We start from the raw sequence: 6195 nt of genomic DNA, 5'->3' as shown, positions 1-6195 counted from the left end.
TGAAGGGAGCTGGAGAAAGTCATGAAACTGAGCTGAGAGGGACCCAACTTACACCAATTTGTATTTAATCTCAATGGGTCCTCACTGCAGCAAGGCTTCCTCATAAATTCTATGCTATTCACCGTACTGGCTACCTCAAATCCTCTCTCCACAAGCCTCCCACAGGACCCCACCTCCCTCTCAGATGAGGACTTTGTTTGGCTAAGAAAAGTGGTAAACTCCCTCTTCTTTTCTCACATCCCTCTTCCCCCACTAACTCAAGTCTCTGACAAAGAAATGGCCCTTCTTGACAGTGTCAATCCCTGGACGTACATCCTTCTGTCCCCTTGCATCTTCTCCAGAAGACTACCCCAGCAATTACCATGGGAAATCTCTCCTTGTCTACTGGCTACTTTTCTGCTGCTTACAAATGTCCAAGTGTGATGGTATCTCAGAGTTGTCTTAATTTGCATTTCTCTGAGTAATAGTGACTTGGAGCATCTTTCCATATGGCTAGAAATAGTTTCAATTTCTTCATCGGAAAATTACCTATTCATATCCTTTGACCATTTGTCAATTGGAAGATGGCTTGAATTCTTATAAACAAAATACATTCTTTTCCTGAACATCCCTGAATAATCAAAAGGAACAGAATTATGTATTTATGGCGATTTTAATATTACTTCCACAGTGAAGTCTGCTATATAAGGGGCATAGAAGTTGTCCTCAACATGGTTAAGACATTCAGGTGGACAGAGCTTATCGATATCCTTTGGATTTATTGTATTTCTTTTTATAAAATTGAAAATAAAAGATTTCTTTGCAAAAAAAAATAAAAAGAAATTTATCTATAAAAAATGCCGTTTCCCCTTCTCTCAAGATAGGGGACAAAACACCCCAAAAGGAACCAAAGGAAAATCAAAGAGAAAAGAACAAAAAGAAAGGTGTGGCTGAAAAGGTGGTGAAAAAGCCTTGAAAGCATTGCAGTGCTGGCCCAAGGGATTGGTAAATATTCCATGTCTGCAGTGTGTTCCCGGCAAACCACGTACAAGCGGAAATATGCTGCAGAAAAAACCCAGATAGAGAGAGAGAGAGAGAGAGAGAGAGAGAGAGAGAGATGGTGCCTGCAAAGATCTCAAAGCCAGGTGGAGCATGGAGAAACCTGTGCGGTAAGAATACACCAAGTGCCAACTGATTGTATTACTATTATCCTCCCAAGGATGTGCCTAGAAAGCTACTAAGCCATGGCAGGAAGCTCTTCAGCCAGCATGCGGGGAGACTTCGAGCTAACATCATGCCGGGCCCAGAGACCACTGACTCTCATTGGCTGCCACCGGGACGAGCGAGCGGTTTTCCCGAAGCAGCTGGCTAGTGGCGTGCTTCTGGGTGACCGAACCTCTGACCATCAGTTGTACTCCCCTGTGAAGGACCCATAAGAAATTTGTTGTTATTTAGGGGAGGGGGTGGGGGGGTAAGAGGTGAAAAATTGGAACAAGAGGTTTGGCAATTGTTAATGCTGTAACATTACCCATGTATATATCCTGTAAATAAAAGGCTATTAAATTAAAAAAAAAAAAAAAAAAAAAAAAAAAAAAAAATTTGTTGTTGCCACCTCTACCGGCATTAACCTTTCCGATGTAAAAAATCAACTCATCTCACTGATGGCTACTTCAAGGGGGAAAAAAAAGGCTCTGCAAACCTCGACCCCAAGGTCTTTGACACAGAAAAAGAGAAATAAAAGATTACAGAGCAGTGCAAGGCTGATCTCAAAACAGGAGACTCTCAGATCCTTCCCAGGATCAAGAAAATCCCTCAACTCTGTGGCTACCCGCTATCTGTATTCTCTTTCTCTAGCAGAGTTCATCCTCACAGACTGGTGTTTGAAATGCCTTCCAGAGAACTCCTCTTATTAAAATCTTGGAATGACAACAAAAGCCAGTCTACTGTACGCTACCATCCTAGATCTCTCCTCCCTTTCACTGCCTCATTTCTTCTCTCCTTTAATCATCCTTCTGCAGTCTGCTTTCTGACCTCATTTCACTGAAATTTCTTTCTCCAGAGTGACCAATGATCTCGTAGTTGCCTTTTCTCAGTTCTCATTTTCCTTGATGTGTCTTTCTGCAGCCTTGGACACTTGGTTGCTTTCTCTTCCCAAGCTATATTTTTTCTTTCCTTTCTTTTTCTTTCTTTCTTTCCTTCCTCTCTCCCTCCCTCCCTTCCTTCTTTTTTCTTCTGAAGCTTTGCTTGTAGATGTTTTCGAGTCATTCTCTTCTGGGTTGGCATCGAGTATCTCTGTTACCATTATACCTCTTTATAGTGAGATTGTTTTTGTTGGCTCGTTCTTCTAGCTCACTTCTTTAGTTTGTTTTGTAAATTTTTTAATTTTACACAAATATAAAATAAGAAAAAACCCATGCCATGTACACAGCAGAATATAAGAGAGGATTCAATAGAAATCAATAAATCACCATTTCAAAAAAACCTATGTAATAAATGCCATACATTGTTTTCTTTGCTTCCCCAATTACTCTGTCTCTCTTCTGTGGTTCTCCTTTACATGTACAGCAGTACATGTAAACTTTGTAGTTTCTTTCTTTGTCCATTACTTTGGATTTAAGTAAACCCAAGTTGTACTCACATGGGAGGGAGGGACTCTCTGTACCTCTGTATCCTCAGCCCCTAGCATAGTATTTGCTCCAACTTCGGATTGACTAACTTTACCTGCTCGATCCTTCCAATTGATAGATTCTACCCCCCCCCCCCCGCTCACCCTGTGTGTGACCAAGCTCCCTAGGTTTATAATTTACCAATTCCTTTCAAGTTGGGCAAGTTTTCTCTGATTTTCAAAGCGCTCTAACATTTACAAAATCTTTCAAAGTTGCCAAAGTGCCTTTGGTTTAAACGGCCCTCCACAAAGCTACTTCTGGGTAGAGCAGGGTAAGGGAGGAACAGAAGGGGAGGAAGCTTTCCCTCCTCACGTTTTCCTGAATCCTTTTAAGTGCCTTCAGGTCTCAGCTCAGGAGGTGCCTCCTCCAGTTGACCGAAGAGGAGCATATGTTGGTGGTGGAGAGGTGAGGGACTCCCCCCAGTTCTGCAGCTCCCATCAGCCTTTGCTCACTTTGCTTTGATCTGAGCTGGCATTTATCGGGCAGGTAGGCTCTCTTCCTGCTAACTCTGACGTCTAGGATTTCAAATGACTAGTTTAGATTTCCACTCTGAAGGCAGTGAGGGGAGCACACCGCCAGCACATCAGGGCAGCGGCTCCAACAAAAGCGGCCCCGCACTTTTGCTGCTCCTTTATATCCTATCTCACCGGCCTAAAGCTGTAAAGTCCCTGCCATCTGCTGGGGATACTATCGTGGGGCTGCTGCTGGTCACAATGAGCTCATTGGAAGTGTACTTTCCACTCTCCTGACTGAATTAACATCTGCTTCTTCCTAATGAACCTTTGCAACTCAGATTGTGTTCTTGGACAAGTCCCCCCTCTCCATCAGGGGTTTCATTCCTCCAGCCAAAATCCATCCCGTGATAGGCCTTGATGATCTGTCGACGATCTAAGCCCATGGTTACTGTGATAGTGTAGGGACTTCATGGGGACCACAGCCCGGAAGGGGCCCAGTGGATTCTGAGGCATCAGAAGTCCTAGCCTTCAAGCCCCATCACTGACTACACTTGAAAGCCCAGGAGGAGGGAAAAGGCAAAGTTGGAAAGGAAGATTAAGAAGGGATTTCAGAGATTAGAGTTCTGAACATATCCCATTGTTAAGGGAATCCTGCCCAGTCTGTTCCCTTGTTTTGCTTTTAGGGTGGGTCAAAGTGCAGCTAGGCTAGTCAGCAGTACAGTAGATAAGACTTAGTCCATAGTGTAATAGAGGGCCATGGGAGCCTGGGGCCAGGAAGACTCATCTACCCAGTTCAAGTCCAGGCTCTGACACTTCCTACCTGTGAGATCCTGGATATGTCACTTAACCTTGTTTGCCTCAGTTTCCCTATCTATCACACGAGCCAGAAAAGGGATCTTTGCAAAGAAAACTTCCAACGGGATCAGAGAGTCAAATATGTACGAAGTTGTGCAAAACAATGTTATTCTGCGACATCCATTCTCAGTATTTCCGGCCAGTTTCTAGGTGGCTCCTTGGCTTGGCTTCTGCCCATTCCCCCAAATGGGATGGGGCAATTCCTGGCCCTCCTAAATAAGTGGATTGGAGGAAGGGAACGGCGAGGACAAACACATAGCCATGACTAAGGAGCTGAGATTTGAAAATTTATTTTCACAGAGTCACAGTGCTGAGGATGCACAGGCAGCCGAAGGACAGGGCAGGGCGCTCTTGAGACTGGGACTCTTACTATTTTCCATGGCTCGGGCAGCGTGGGAGATTTTCCAGTCTCTGAAGTTCACCCATATGGACCCAAAGGAACCTACCAATTGGCTGCTACTCTTCCTGTATCTAGTTCACAAAGTGCTGAAGGAGGCGCACGGGGCCAAGGGCCAGATTTCCTGATCTCATCCCCACTCTGAAGCCAGAGGTAAATAGAGTAGCAGCAAGCAATACATCCATCTCAGGCACAGAAGGGTCTGAGTCTGAGGCTCCTAGAGAAGGGTCTGAGTCTGAGGCTCCTAGGAAGCACTTGCAAAAGCCTGATGAACTCCCCAGATCTCCTCTAGGTTCCCTATCCAGAGCCCTCTTCAGACAGACACATGGACATGGATGGAACAGAGAGGGAAATAGACAGGGAAACGGAGACAGATAGGGACAGGGCCCCAGACGCAGAGACACGGAGGGATAGCAGGACAAACAGGGATGGAGAGATTGGGATGGACTTCCAGAGAGCAACAAGGAAGTGGAGCATATTAAACACTCAAGGGATCTTCAGTTTGATACTTATTAACCCACTACTGTATGCATGGTACTATGGTGTAGATGAAAAACCAGGCTGATAAGTCCTGTTCTTAAGGGGCTTTCAGTTGAACCAAGCAGGGGTCACTATGATCTATGCGTGCTGGAAAAGTTAGGCTTTGACAGATCTGTGGGAAGACAGAGCAGAACAAACCCTGGGGGATGGAGAGTACATACATTTGGCTCAAGCACAGAGTGCAGAGGAGCAATACCCTAAGAGGAGGCTGGATAAGCCAGTGGGAAGCAGCTTGTGGAGGCCTCCACGGCAGGAATCAGTAGTTTTATTTGGCTTGGTCAGCAGTGGAGAACTGGGCTAGTTTTTAGAAGGCTGAAAAGCAAGAGGAGGGAAGCACGGGAGGGGCTTTGGGCACCTCTTACCTCTAGGATCCTTTGCAACAGCAGGTTTAGGATGCAATCTCTCACATGACAAGGTGGTACTGCAGTGGTTAGAGCACCACTGGGCCTGAAAGCAGGGAGACTCATCTGGTCTCAGACACTGCCTAGCTGTGTGACCCTGGGCATGTCATTTAACCCTGTCTACCTCAGTTTCCTCATATGTAAAAGGAGCTGGAGAAGGCAATGGCAAACCCCTCCAGTATCTCTGCCAAGAACATCCTAAATGGGGTCATGGAGTCAAACGTGACTGTAAGAACTCACAACGGAGGAGAGGGCACGTGTGAACCTCCTGAAAGTGAAGGTGAGAAGATCTTTGATACTCTTGAAAAGCTGACTATGCAGGAGGGGTGCTGCGCTCATTATAACCCCCTTCTGGGCACTGAAGCAAGGTAATCAGACCTCCTAGGCAAGCTTCTCCCCCCTCATCACTCCATCCTGGCTTCTCTTCCCAGGTCTCCTTAATCTTAGTGGCTGCCCTCTACTCTCTCGCCCACGCTGTCCTGGCCAGAACCTGTTTGACCATTGTAGTTTGTATGCAGCATCCCCCGCTAAACTGGGCACCCTTCGAGGTGCTTGTTTTTTTTTTTTTGCCTTTGTATCCCTTGCCTTTGGTACAGTGTCTGGAATATAATAGGCATTTAGTAAGTGTGTACTGGCTTGACTGAGGGATACTCATCAAAAAGACAGCAAATTCTGGGAGGGAGGCTGAGGAAGAAACTGAAACCTACAACTAAGTCCTAGACTTCCCATTAAAACAAGAGAGAGATTGGAGATCCTGAGGCCGTTGCCCCATAGGAGGAACTTAAGAGTCGGGGCCCCCTCCCTCTAAGACAGGGCTGCCTGCTCAGGAGGCCTGTGAACTGGACTTGGAGAAAAGATTACATCTTTCTTTTCATTCCCTCCTAGCAGAAAGTTAACACTTC

The 6195-nt window shown here is 45.8% G+C and overlaps 1 pseudogene; it reads left to right on the top strand.

Annotated features, from left to right (window-relative positions):
• Positions 1 to 710: 710 nt before the first annotated feature.
• LOC100928591 lies at positions 711 to 3537 on the top strand (annotated as a pseudogene).
• Positions 3538 to 6195: the final 2658 nt, after the last annotated feature.

The sequence above is a fragment of the Sarcophilus harrisii genome, chromosome X (assembly GCF_902635505.1).
Source record: "Sarcophilus harrisii chromosome X, mSarHar1.11, whole genome shotgun sequence".
Taxonomy (NCBI): Eukaryota; Metazoa; Chordata; class Mammalia; order Dasyuromorphia; family Dasyuridae; genus Sarcophilus; species Sarcophilus harrisii.
Note: the sequence above shows the minus strand (reverse complement) of the source record. Positions and strands in the feature narration are given on the sequence as shown.